This window comes from Pezoporus flaviventris, unplaced genomic scaffold (assembly GCF_033815535.1).
Source record: "Pezoporus flaviventris isolate CSIRO_AGI_PZ_B2104156 unplaced genomic scaffold, CSIRO_AGI_Pfla_v1 ptg000045l, whole genome shotgun sequence".
In the NCBI taxonomy this organism is placed as follows: domain Eukaryota; kingdom Metazoa; phylum Chordata; class Aves; order Psittaciformes; family Psittacidae; genus Pezoporus; species Pezoporus flaviventris.
In genome coordinates this window covers 1,177,653-1,192,381 of record NW_026892593.1, presented here as the reverse complement: position 1 = coordinate 1,192,381, position 14,729 = coordinate 1,177,653, and the positions used below count along the sequence as shown (strand labels likewise).

The window sequence follows — 14,729 nt, the reverse complement described above, 5'->3', positions numbered from 1 at the left end:
TATTAGCACTGGGGCTCTGCATATTTTTTCCTTTGCAAAGAATTTGACTAGGCTCAGTATGGCCTGGATTTGTCAAAGCACAACCTCTGTTCCTTGTGCAGGTGTTTACGCTGATGTAAATTAAACATGGTGTAAATGAAATATGATGCTGCTGAATTAAAGTTTGCACGTAGGGAATAATGCAGTAGCCATTTTAAAGAAAAATGAGTTTGTAAAGGAAAAAAGGTGGAATGTTTATTTTCTTTTAAAACAGGAAGGTTAACTTCTGTTTAATTATTCTTAAAGCATATATCGTTCTATGTCAGGTTCACTTCCAGACAGCTTGATTGGCAGTTCTTTACTTAGCCATACTGAGAACGATGGGAATGCCTTTGGATTAACAAGGCCATCAAGGCATCTGATTACTGTCTGCATTACTGATTTTAGTTCTCAGAACAGAAGAAAATATGGCTGAAAATGTTTAAAATATGATAAAGAGCATTTTACAAATACCTCCTAAAATTTTACATTAATATGCATACTGCATAATATTTTGAAAATGGAATCTGACTTGTTCTAAAGCTGTTTATGGTATCTTTTTATTCCCAGTTATGATTTACTATTTCAGATATAATGATAACTTTGTAAGTAAGACATGCCCTTAATTCACATACAGAGTCATTGGATACGTCTCTGAATAGCAAAGTATGAATTTGCCTCTGAGGTTGCTTCTTTCAGAAGCTGTATCACATCTGATACAGGCAACATGGTTTGCCACTCCTAAGGCAGAAAATGAATGTTCAGAATACACCAATCTCTCTTGGCTAAGAGCCACACTTTCAATTTATCAGGCATCCTTTTCACTAATGGGTTAACCCTTATAGACAGTTAATGTTCACTCTGCTTCTGCTGGAATACATTTAAGATAAAATATTTATAACCCTCCACTGGAATGAGCATTAAAAAGGCAAGATTGTTCAAAATAATGGTCTAAAAAAGGAGCAAAAATGAGAACCCAAAATAGGCTAATAAAATCCTTCTCAAAAATGAAGATATCCAATGGAAAAAAAATGAGGATTTTTTAATATCTGATAAAGAGGAAGATTTGGTATCACTGGTCAGCAGCAAGCTAGAACATGTTGACAAGTACAAAGTGACTCATGAGAGTCTGCATGGATTTAAAAGGGTAAATCATGGTTAGCAAAATGGATTTCATAAGAAACAAAAGAAATTAATGACTGAATGCAGACAGTTTGGCTCTCACTGTCTTCTTCCTGATCTCATATATATATACACACACACACGTATATATATATATATATGTGTGTTTATAGTTTAAAAGATGAAATAACTTTTAGCATGAGTAATTGTCCTGGGTTCAGCAGTAGCAGTCATTTTTCTCCTTCTTAGTAGCTGGTGCAGTGCGGTGGTTTTGACTTTTGGCCTGGGAACGGCGCTGGTAACACCAATGTTTTTAGTTGCTGCTTAGTAATGTTTACTCTGACCAAGGACTTTTCAGTCTCTCATGCTCTGCCAGGGAGGAGGGGAAGCTGGGAGGAAACAGAGACAGGACACCTGACCCAAACTAGCCAAAGAGGAATTCCATGCCACAGCACGTCATGCACACTATATAAACTGGAGGCAGTTACCCAGAAGGGTTAGATCACTGCTCAGTCGGGCTGGGTATCAGTCGGCGGGTGGTGAGCAGTTGTATTCTCTTCCCTTGTTATTTCCCTTATCATTACTATTACTGGTGGTAGCAGCAGTAGTGATTTGTGTTATACCTTAGTTACTGGACTGTTCTTATCTCAACCCGTGGGAGTTACATTCTTTCGATTCTCTGCCCCATCCCTCCGGGAGCGGGAGGAGGAAAAGGGGGGAGTGAGCGAACAGCTGTGTGGTACTGAGTTACCAGCTGGGCCAAAACGATGACAGTAATTTTGCTGGTAAAGGTATTCAGAAGAACATTTGGCATTTTCATATGTAATCACTGAGAGGAATAGGACAGACCCTCAGGGTATGGGGCTGCAGTCTCCTGCAAAGAGGGAATGCTTAATGGTGAGTGATATAAAAGTCTCTAGATAGATCCCAAATACTCAGCATGGTCACCTCACCATGATCCCCTTACCTTTAAAAGATAATCAGATTGAAATGCCTGCATGTTCTCTATTATCTACCCATGCATGAAGTCAGCTGATAGGGATTGCACACATGCACAGGAGTGTTTCTTCAATGAGCTTTGAGTAAGAACCCGAGTTCCTCTTGTAATATAAAACTGGCAGAAGTCTTCAACTGGAACAAAATTGCTCTGTGTTGTCTATACTCCTAAACTAGCCATGTGATGAGTGCCACTACAAATGATGGGGCACCCACAATTTCTCAGGGCAACCTGTTCTGGTGACTCACCACCACAAATCAGAGTCTCAATAAATAGACTTAAAGTGCCTTCCCCTCCCATTTAGCCAAAAGCCTGTAGGATAAATGCAACTGGAAAAGGGGATGGTCTTACCATGGGCAATGTTGGACCCTTCCTCACAACTCTGCATCTGTAGAAAAGAGAAGGCCTGCTCCCACACAGGGTTCACCATTGGAGGTCACTGCTCCTGGAATTTAGGGACTCAAATTACCACCCAGGCTTTGCTGGCAATTCTTCTCTTCAAGAAGTCCTAAGCCCCATAATCAGGATATCCCAGTGCTGTACTACAGTGCAAGCAGATAGCAAAGACAGATGATTACTTTCAGTTTCTAACATTTTCAACTTCTGCTATGAATTTACAAATGTGCATATGAAGCTGAAGGAAATAATAAACTTTTTTTTTCAGCAAGTAATGTCAGTGTAAAACTTAGTGCTGTGCTGCTGCACAAATCATATAATCACAGAATGGGTTGGGTTGAAAGAGACCTTCAAAGATCACCTAGTCAAACCCCCTGACATTTTCAATGATTGGGTCGTTCAAAGCCCCATCCAATGCTCAAAGCCACATATTACCTGACTTTGAACCCTTCCAATGATGGGGCATCCACAATTTCTCTAGGCAACCTGTTCCAGTGTCTCACCACCATAAACTAGGGTCTTACATAACTTTGTCTTAATGTGCCTCACACTATTAACGGTTTTCAATTTACCATGTCTCTGAAAGCAGAAAGCTGTTCTAACAGTTTCTCCCTTGAGCTTTTGTTAGTTTAAAAGGGAGAAGCCAGTAAAAGACCTCCCAAAGAGAAGATGAGGGCTATATGGTAGATGAATAGGCAGACAAAACAGATAGATGGATAGCTAGCTATACTATAGCTCTGGCGCACACAAGGTCCGCTCTTTCCAAACTCTTAGTGACTTCTGCAAAACACATGTATTGATCTTCTAACTGAACAGGTGTAATAATGTGACTGATACAGAATCTGTACAGTGATTTAGAAATAAACCTATGCAATAGCCAGGGGAACACTGGTGAAGCACTACACGGAAACACTGGAAAAAGTTCTTCTAAGCCACTTCAGCAATGTCATCAAAACAAAGGCATTAACCAAAAGCTAGCCATATGTTAACCAACATATCGACTGTCTCCTTCAAAAACAGAAACCTGACAGAATAAGCAAGAGTAAGGGTTTCATTGCCTTCTTTTCAATGCTGGTTAGCTTTTGGATGGCTTTGTCATCTAACTGGAAAGGTAAGAATTGCAGAGTAGGAAAGAGAATAGTGGAAATGCACTAGCGAGTTTAATATGAGGTAAAATAGTTAAGTGGATAGCAATTATTGTATAAGCCTCAAGCTGTGACCCAATCAGCTATCACAATCTAAGCAGGATTGGGCTGTATTGGTACTTAAGGGGAAAATCCCATATGCTTACAGGAAAGAGTTGATTCAACAGGTGTAAGTGTCTCTTCTGACTCATTTAGGGAAACATCACAGCAAGGCTTTAGAAGGAACTTATATATATTTACTACCAATTAACATAATGGAGTCTTAATTTCAGAGTCAGTATTTATATGCTTCTTGTCTACTAGACTGCTGCAGTTTCATAGGAATATGGTATTTTTCACATCTCATCTTAAGTTTTCAATAGCATTTTTGAGATATTAAATAGCAACTGCATTTTATGTCAGAAGTGGTTCTGACTTCAGGGCTGTGCAAAGTCATTCTCACATAAATGCCATCAGCTTTACACACTTAACACACTTAAATAGTACTATTTAAAATTGATGAGACTCCTGTGAGACAGCAGCAAGGTTTTACCCAGAGTTTATGCAATCAGGATGAAAATCTCCTAAGTAGACACTGAACAGCTGGGCCATGCATCAATAAATCACACGTAAAATCTGTATTCTCTTGGCTGGCAAATGAACTTCATGGGAATGAGTTTCACCCTTGGAATGTAACATCCTTCGGGAATGATTTCAATAAAGTTTTTATGTTAACATATAATTTTAACACTATTAGAACAATATGAATGACCAGTTAGTGAAGTAAGTATAATTAGAGACACCCAGACATCATGGAAAAACATTTTGTGGGAACATAGCCTACAAGACTTGGGTATTCTGTTGAGCATAATGCATTGTTATACTGGAGAATCGGTAATAATTCATTTTACATACTGGCAATAATGCGCTGGAGGGGAAATAAACAGACCACATCCGTTAAGTCTGCTACACAATGTAAGGAATTTTAAAAACCGCATGTCTTTGCTAAGAGATAAAGCCCCCCTGGAAACAGCGCTACATCAGTTAACAAAAGACAAAATCTGGATATAGCAAAGAAATTTCATTTAAAATACTAATGAAATATATTGTATACTTAAAAGTGAACATGATTTCATCAGTCTTTTATGTATCCAGACACTGGAGTGGCAGCAAATGTCTGTGTCAAAGAATGACTTAAACAACCAGCAAGTATGTTAAAGTTTGTACAGTCTGGCACTAGAGCAATTACGTCTGTCTTGAATGTATGTATTATTAGTCTGATTCAGATGAGCTAAAGAAAAGAGCAATGGCTGACATCTGAAATTCCACTAGGTGTTTATGCTTGGACATGAAGGCCAAATTTCTGCCATGCAATGAAGTACCTGAGTTACAGCCAGCCTGAGCCATCAGGACCCCAAGCCATAGCCCAGCACTATGCAGAGGCTGCAGTTCAAAATCTCAGGGGAGTCTGGATGTGTTTGCAGAACATGTTAGCTCAGGGCAGTGGTATGCCAATGCAGCTACACATTTCCAGATCTGAAGGACTTCTGTGTGTTTCCACATAATAGACTCTTGTATTTTCTTATCAGGTTAACTCCAGAAAAGCCAGTCTGGATGTCTATGAGTGATGGTTTCAATGTGGCCATAAATCTTTGTCATGTCACAAGGTAAGACTTACTGCTATTTCTTACCAAATTATCTAACAGGGAGTTATGTGAAACAGAAATATAAATATATTCCTAGAAACACACAGTCATAGAATGGTTTGGGTTGGAAGGAACCGTAAAGATCACCTAGTTCTAAACCCCCTGCCATGGGCAGGGACACCTTCCACTAAACCAGGCTGCACAAAGCCCTGTCCAGCCTGGCCTTGAGCAGTGCCAAGTGTTGTTCATAGTATTCATAGAACCATCATAAAAGGCAAAAGACTTATATGATTTGAAGAGAAACCAAAGTATTTAGCATGTGCTTTCCAATGCTTTTCAGTTTGGGGTGCCCTCTTTTAAATATATCAGGTGACAAAGTTTATTTTTCTATTTATGGTTTTCCTAACCAGAAGTTAGGTATCTTGCACCTGCTATCTAGATAACTGTCACTGAAGAACAGTGTCCCAGGTTTTGGATTCTGCAGTCTATATTTGGTGAAGGGTCTGATTGTATTCCAACGCATGCCCTCAGCTGCTCTAAATCTGTGTATTTCATGGCCAAACTCTTTGCATATTTCTAGGCTTCCTGTTGAATGTAGTGTCTTATTATGACACCTACTCCAGGAGCTTTCCAGAACCTTGTGGTACAATCCTGGTGTGGTACAAAGTGGTAAAAGTATGGGTCTGGTGATGATTGTCATGGAGAAATTTAGCTCCAGCTTGTAGAACAAAGCCCCTCGTACAGGAAAGGTGCTTGGTGTTCTGAGCTAAATTAATGTGCCAAATATTTCCCCAACAGATAACTGCAGGGGTTAGCTGCTAAGTTGTTTTAAATCCAGAAGACACTGTCATTGTTTAAACCCAGTGGTTTAAACCCAGTCAGCCACACAATTTCTACTCCCCCCCGCCTCTTTCTTTCCTTCCCCCCTGCCCCCTCCCTGCTCCCAGAGGGATGGGGAGGAGAATCAAAAGAATGTAACTCACACGGGTTGAGATAAGAACTATCTTATAGTATCTAAGTATCTATAGTATCTAAGTATCTAAGGTATAACACAAATCACTGCTGCTACCACCAATAATAATAATGATAAGAGAAATAACAAGGGAAGAGAATATGATACCACCTGCCGAAACGAGCCTGACCGAGCAGCGAGTTCCCTTCCGGGTAATTCCCAGTTACCTCCCCGGGCATGACATGCTGTGGCATGGAATATCTCTTTGGCTAGTTTGGGTCAGGTGTCCTGTCTCTGCTTCATCCCGGCTTCCCCTCCTCCCTGGCAGAGCATGAGGCTCACAAAGTCCTTGGCCAGAGTAAACATCAGTGTTATCATAAGACCTTGGGACTAATTTAAGAGAGCGATAGGGAAAAAATGTGCCAAACCCAGTTCTCAACCACTTCACAGCATCATTTTTTTTTTAGCAACTGGAAGATTCATCTTTGTGTTTGGTGTGTAAATAAAGATATCAGCAAAATGCAGAGCTTTAGAGGTTATGGCCACTATCATCCTTTTCTCACATTACTGGAAAGCAGGTATTTATCCAGATAATATATTCACAGATGATATGTCCTGTTCTTACATCAGTGTCTGAGCAGATAAGACAGTTCCTTTCCATTTGGTATAGAGGATTCCACAAAGGTCTAAAAATGATGAGTGGTTTTGTGGGTTTTTTCCTTTCCCAGTAGTAAAGTAGTAAAATATAAACTACCAGTCTTGTGTAGGTTTGGGTGAGGTCTTGTTGGAACGTAATCACACCAGAAGACTGGATGTAAGACAAGTGATTTGTGATATTTTCATAAAATATGAAAAGTTAAGCAAAGGGTGGGTGTTGTCTCCACTTCTTGGTCATTTGCAAACTCAAAGAAGGGAAAGAATAATGGGTAAACTAGGCAATTGTGACAGAAAATATTTTCCAATAGTAATGCCATTCATACTGAATGAATTTAAGGCACAGTTTCAATAGCATTTTCAGTAATTGATGGTACATTCTATATTAAGGGAGAATAATGGTATTTTAAGATGGAAGCAATTTTTCATTTGATTACCATTCAGTTCTGATGAGTTGAAGGGAACTTTGAAATCGTCTCATGTCTTTACTGTTGAGAGACCAGCTATAGCCTTATCCAAGGATATATTTTATATTTAGCTCCTTTTTTTTTTTTTTTTGGCTTTGCCTTTGTATTCCTCCAAAAATAATTTTCCTGTTGTCTTCTTACTAATGAGGAATGAATTAGTCCAGATGAAATCAAATCCATTCTGAAAGGAAAAACTGAAAATGTGATTCTTGGAGCAGATCAGTTCTACTGCATATTTTTGTTATTAGTTCAGAGTGTTTCACTTGTTAGTCATTTGTAGGCAATCTCATGCAAAATCATTTACCGCTAAAGCACACTGACTTCTTAGGTTATTGGCATAAAGCACAGTAGGGTCCACTCATGGTTCCTGTGCACTTCACATAGCTATTTATACAACTACAGAGTGTGAATGCTGTCATTCTGATATGCAGTTATTTTTCATGGATATTAACAGCTGATAGAAATCAAGCTTTAGAGTTTAAACTGCCTACCTGTGGAGATATCTGCTGATGCTGATCCTTTCACTGGTTATCTTAAGGTGAGAAAATACAGTAATTGCTTCCATCACTTGATCAATCCACCATGGAAAATCCTAGTCAAGGTTCACCTCACCAACTAAATGATCAGACAGCAAATTGAGCCAACAGCTTGATCAGTCATTCTGCAAGCTTAAGAGATTGCATTTGAGAATAGGCTTTTTTTATTGCACCTGTAAGTAATATATAAACTAACACCCTGGAGGAAAAGACTTCTTTAGGAACTCTGGGAGAACTACCTTCAGAGATAAACACATTCAGATATCAAACAACCGGCAGGAACAGAGTGTAAAAAAAGTATGAAATCTGTTCAAGGAGAAACAAAATATAGTACTCCTGTAGTTGCCAGTTGTCATAAAGCTGAGAGGAGGCCTTTTATATTTCTCTGAGATTATAAACTCAAAGTGAAAAAAAAAAAAAAAAAAGAGTCTCCTGCAAACAAATCAGTAATTCTTAAGGAAAAAATGTCACATTGTTAATAAAATATCTATCGTGAATTTGAGGTCTTTATTTTTCTGTAACTTTGAGTTCTGTCAAAAGATGGATAGCCTAGAGCACAGGTAGTGGTATAGAGACATCCTTCACCTTGAACTCTCTTCCATCAGTACTAGTCACTACTGGCTAAAGACTGCTAGCCCCTACAGACCACATGTATGGGATGAGCTAGGTGCTGTCAGCCCAGTACCCATGCAAAACCCACTAGTACCACCTGTTTGATGCTAGTCACAAACCCTAGAAGCATTTTTGGCTGTGATGCCAGGAATTTGCCACAGTATGACAAACTATTTTCTGCCTGTTCCAGATTAGTTTTGAGGCAAAGCAGCATATGGAATCTTACTTGGTTGCAGCAGCCTCTGCCTGCTCAGTGAATCCCTGCCAGCTGACTGGGATTGTATGTCTATCACCAGCTCTGAAATTCACATAACACCAAATGCATATTGTACATTTCGCCTACTCCAGAGCTGGAGCTTCCAACTTTCAGAACAAATAGCAGGCCTTCTTTTCCATGCAAAGTAAACAGCCATTTTTTTATTACATAGCCTTCAAATATGATGATTGTATCTCACTGTTGCATTTCATTAAGAAACCATCTTTGATGCATTACGAACACAGCAATTCAATGAAATCTTAAGATGCAATTACCTCCTTTTGGCTAGCAGAAGCCAGGCATAGCACAGAAGTAGGAACTGGAAGTGCTCAGAGTATTTGCGGTGGCTCCTTCTGGAGATGGGAGGTACTCGTTTCATATCTCAAAATAAAAGACTCTGTTCAACCTCAGTTATCATGATGCAGCCCCTGAAGACACTGTTTAAAGCAAGGGCAAGTATCAAAGGAGTGACAAAATAAGCATCTCTGAAAAGAAAGATGTAGTTTCAATCTTTTATCTTTTAATCTGTATCTTTTATCTTTTACCTTAAGTGAAATAATTTGAGCTCTGTAACCTGTATGATTTTTTTTTTATTATTATTAATTCCTGTGGTCATTCTGAATTTCCCTGCATTGCTTTTCAGAAATACCTTACTGATTAGCAACAGGAGTTCTTCATACTTGTCACCAGTTATTATTGCCTTTCTTATAGGAGTGCCTAGAGATCTAGCATGAGATCAAGACTGCAAAAGATGCTTTACACAAAAGCAGTAGAATTCCCATGGCAAATATTTGCCAGGGAATAGACATGGGTGGCACAAAAGAAATAATCTTGGTAGCTCAATTCAATGGTACTCATATTCCAACTGAAATATACACTCATTTTTCTCCTTTACTGTATTAATTTCTGTGTAATGAGGACATGAAAATATAGCATTGCATTCCTTCACTGTTCCTTGAGTATTGCCTTTTCACTCCAGGTATTTACTTATCTCTGGCTCAGGAATAAACACCTCTTCAGACCAGCTGTAGAGATAATGATTCAATGTTAAGGGCAATCATTAGAATCATAGAATAGTTAGGGTTGGAAAGGACCTTAAGATCATCTAGTCCCAACCTCCCTGCCATGGGAAGGGACACCTCACGCTAAACCATGTCACCCAAGGCCTCATCCAACCTGGTCTTGAACACTGCCAGGGATGGAGCATTCACAACCTCCCTGGGCAACCCATTCCAGTGCCTCATCACCCTAACAGGAAAGAACTTCCTCCTTATATCCAATCTGAACTTCCTGAAGTTTGAACCTGTTACCCCTTGTCCTGTCACTACAGTCCCTAATGAAGAGTCCCTCCCCAGCATTCCTATAGGCCCCCTTCAGATACTGGAAGGCTGCTCTGAGGTCTCCACGCAGCCTTCTCTTCTCCAGGCTGAACAGCCCCAACTTCCTCAGCCTGTCTTCATACGGGAGGTGCTCCAGTCCCCTGATCATCATCGTGGTCCTCCTCTGGACTTGTTCCAGCAGTTCCATGTCCTTTTTATGTTGAGGACACCAGAACTGCACACAATACTCCAGGTGAGGTCTCACAAGAGCAGAGTAGAGGGGCAGGATCACCTCCTTCGACCTGCTGGTCACGTTCCTTTTGATGCAGCCCAGGATATGGTTGGCTTTCTGGGCTGCGAGCACACACTGAAGCCGGCTCATGTCCATTTTCTCATCGACCAGCACCCCCAAGTCCTTCTCCGCAGGGCTGCTCTGAATCTCTTCTCTGCCCAACCTGTAGCTGTGCCTGGGATTGCTCCGACCCAGGTGTAGGACCTTGCAGTTGGCATGGTTAAACTTCATGAGGTTGGCATCAGCCCACCTCACAAGCGTGTCAAGGTCCCTCTGGATGGCATTCCTTCCCTCCAGCCTATCAACCGAACCACACAGCTTGGTGTCATCGGCAAACTTGCTGAGGGCGCACTCAATCCCACTGTCCATGTCAGCGACAAAGATGTTAAACAAGACCGGTCCCAACACCGATCCCTGAGGGACACCACTCGTTACTGGTCTCCAGCCAGACATTGAGCCATTGACCACAACTCTTTGTGTGCGGCCATCCAGCCAGTTCTTTATCCACCGAGTGGTCCATCCATCAAATTGATGTCTCTCCAATTTAGAGACAAGGATGTCGTGTGGGACAGCGTCGAACGCTTTGCACAAGCCCAGGTAGATGACATCAACTGCTCTACCCCTGTCCATCAGTTCTGTAGCCCCATCATAGAAGGCCACCAAATGGGTCAGGCAGGATTTCCCCTTATGAAGCCATGCTGTCTGTCACCAAGCACCTTGTTGTTTTTCATGTGCCTTAGCATGCCTTCCAGGAGAATCTGCTCCAGGATTTTGCCAGGCACAGAGGTGAGACTGACTGGTCTGTAACTCCCCGGGTCATCCATTTTCCCCTTCTTGAAAATGGGGGTTACACTTCCCTTTTTCCAGTCTTTGGGAACTTCACCTGACTGCCATGATTTCGCAAATATGATGGACAGCGGCTTAGCAACTTCATTCGCCAGCTCCTTCAGGACCCGCGGATGGATCTCATCAGGACCCATGGACTTGTGCATGTTCAGATTTTTAAGATGGTCTCGAACCGGATCCTCTCCTACAGTGGGCCCAAGGTCTTCATTCTCACAGTCCCTGCATCTGCCTTCCAAGACTTGGGTGGTGTGGTCAGAGCCTTTGCCAGTGAAGACCGAGGCAAAGAAATCATTCAGAACCTCAGCCTTCTCCAAATCCAGGGTAGCCAGTTCTCCTGAGAGCTTCCTGAGGGGGCCCACATTGTCCCTAGTCTGTCTTTTATTTGCTATGTACCTGTAGAATCCCTTCCTGTTATCCTTAACATCCCTAGCCAAGTTTAATTCTGACTGGGCCTTAGCTTTCCTAACCTGGTCCCTAGCTTCCCGGACAACATCCCTGTACTCTTCCCAGGCCTCCTGTCCTTGCTTCCACTTTTTATAAGCCTCTTTTTTCATTTGAATTTTCCTCAGTAGCTCCTTATCCATCCAAGGAGTTCTGGCCCTCCTGCTGCAAAGAGATACGTCATTATGTGCATGAAGGCCTCTTGAACTGGGACCTTATGAGTTAATGGTCTGAGTGGCAGGAGTGCTGAATACAGGGATACAGCTTAAAGTCTGTTGTGTAAGGGAAAGGTTTATAGAGAGCAGGGACTTGCCAGAAACTGCACTTCCTGACAGCACACTGCAGAGGGATGAGCATCCTTGTACCTAAAGACTTCTGACAGTGTGGACATTTTCCTGGCTTTGGAGAGATGAATAGGCCATATAATTAATAGAGAAAAATATAGCAATGCCTAATCAGCCAAGAGTACTGCAATGCTTCAGATTTTGTGGCTGACATGGCAAGTTGGCAAGTTCCTGCCCCTGCATCCTCAGGCCCAAGTGCCCCTGGTAGTACACTGTCCTGGCAGGAGCTGCTGTTCCCACGTGTTACTAAACTACCAATGTCTTTATTTCTTACAAAAATAGAAGAGAAAAGGAAAATCCAGTAAAATATAATATGTAAAGAAAAAGTCTTTCAGGGGAAGGGACGGGAGGCAGGGCTGCAGCAGTTGGCAGGCACACTCCAGCGACTCTCATCTCTCCCATCTGCACCAGACACTGCTACAATCCCAGCTTGAGAGGATAAATAAGCACTCGTCTCTGGCTTCTCTGAAGATGACCAAAACATTCTGTACATCTCAAATGGTATATGCATTATGAAGATATTTATTGTAGGGTCTGAGCTCTAAAGCAGTTGAAAAATCCATGTTAAATCTCAGCAAAGGATTTTTTTTCTTTTTTGGCCTGCAGGCATTTCTAATACTGGAACATCACTTTCCTGCCAAGACAAATTCTACCTCTTGCTTTTATTTTTCCATGCCACTTCCTGTGCCAATCAGCCTTTCAATTCTCCTGAAAATCCTGTGCGAAATGCACTCCTTCAGCTTCTCTTTTCATCACCGATTTCTTCTCTAGCACCATATCCCACCATATGTAGATAGTAACCTTCACTTTAAATGTTAACCTTGGTCTCTTCTTGATAAAGACAGTTCACATGGTTAAATAGTTGGTGCTGTTAAATAATGAGATAAAATTTCCCCAAAGTATTTGTGTTTCTGTGCTTTCTTGTCATGTGGCTCATCATGTGGATGAGCTAACAGATTATTCCTTTGCACAACATATTGTACTGTACTGTATTTACCTTTTTCTCCTTAGTTTATAAGGAATGAGTATAATGGAGGTTCAAATACATGTTTGAATAGGGTAATTCACAAAACAAGAGAGGCTGTATCCATAAAGGATCTGGTTGTGGCCCCTTTAATTCTGTGACCACAAGTGCTTCTTGCAATCAGCTAGGAGGCTTCAGTGAAAAGCAGCTCACAGATATTTTTCCACCAGGACTGAGTACACCACCAGTATGTTTCAATAGAACAGCTGGTGCTTAAAAGGCTAGTAATTACAATTTTATTCAAAAAATAAGAACTGGTGGAGCTAAGATGATCATTGAATCAGATGGGTGACCTTGAAAGGCAGACTGCAGTGAACTTGTTGAACTTTGGAAAAAGTAAGAAAAACAAATAAAAATAGATCTCTCTACAACATTTCTGGTACTTTCTGGTAAAAAGCTACAATCTTCAATTTTCCCCCAAATACCATCATTATGAAAATTGACTGAAAAAAAAAAAAAAAAAGCTCTGAAAAGCCTCATTATTTTACTCTTCCTTTCAAGGGCAGGGATGACGTTCTAAAAACTGCACTTCCCTGTAATTAAAAGCCCTGTGAAATTTTAGGTTTTAAACAGAAGCTTATGATAATGGTGTACTTTATAGAAATAAGAACACAAAACCAGCTGTAATGACTTGGGAGATGTACAACCAGTCCATCTAGGCCAGTAACTCATCTGTCAGTGGCCATAAACTGCTGCCCAAGGAAGAATATGAGATTATAGCAAATAATGTCATAATATTTCCTCTTAACATTTCCCAGCCTCCAAGTGCCTGGGATTCAGACCCAAAACATCAGTGTGTTTTCCACTGGTGATCCTGAACAGCTTCTAAAACCTACGTTGACCTACAGTGTCTTCAGCATCCTGCAGTGGAGTTGTACAGCTTAGCTACGTATTGTGTGAAACATGGGATCACTGGGTAATTCAGGATGGAAGGGGTATCAAGAGGTCTGTAGTCCAACCTCCTGCTCAGATCAGGGTCAGCTACAACTGAGGTTGCTCAGGGCTTTATCCAGTTGGGTATTTAAAACCTCCATGTGCAGAAACTGCACAACCTCCTTGTTCCAAAATTTTGTTGGTCTCATCAGGGAAACATTTTCCTTTATAGTCAGTCAGATCTGCCACCAAGCTCTGTAACTTTTCATGCCCATTGATCTTTGTTCTCTTGCCAGGCACTGCCAAGAAAAGCCTGGCTCCTGCTTCTCAGTAACCTAACCAATAGGCACTGGTACTGGTTGGCAGGTACTAGTTATTAGTACTGGTTGCTAGGTATTGCTGTTAGGTTCCCCTAGAACCATCTCTTTCCCAGGCTGAAGATGACCTGGTCCCTCAGTATCTCCTTTAAGGACAAATGCCCCAGTTCTGATCATCATGGTAGCATAATTGCCTAAAAGCACATACATTATAGCTCCTAGATCTAACTCCTGAGCTAGAAACTCACACTGCTTCGTTTGTGAAATTAAGACTGCTTTTCCCAATCAACTTACTGAATTTTATCTGTTATTTTAATGTCCAGTTACTGAATTTTGTATAAACAGTCACAGAAGAAATAAATCAAAACATGTTTGCAAAGTGTGCATTGGAGTCATTCTGTTTATATTTCTGGAGATAAAGCAGATAAACCTTTTTGTAAGGTTTTTTGATATTCTGCAGTAAACATAGCCCCCAGAGTTCTGAGTACATTTA

The 14,729-nt window shown here is 41.0% G+C and overlaps 1 protein-coding gene and 1 long non-coding RNA gene across 2 annotated transcripts in view; both read right to left on the bottom strand.

Annotated features, from left to right (window-relative positions):
* Positions 1-14,729, bottom strand: part of GRIP1 (glutamate receptor interacting protein 1) — a 366,320-nt gene that overhangs the window by 334,847 nt on the left and 16,744 nt on the right. The gene's annotated exons all lie outside the window — the stretch shown is intronic.
* On the bottom strand, positions 7,452-9,755 carry LOC133276422 (uncharacterized). Its single transcript, XR_009745871.1, has 3 exons — positions 9,056-9,755; positions 7,868-7,991; positions 7,452-7,557 (listed from the first exon to the last, which is right to left on the bottom strand). It is a non-coding gene; the product is annotated as an uncharacterized LOC133276422 (long non-coding RNA).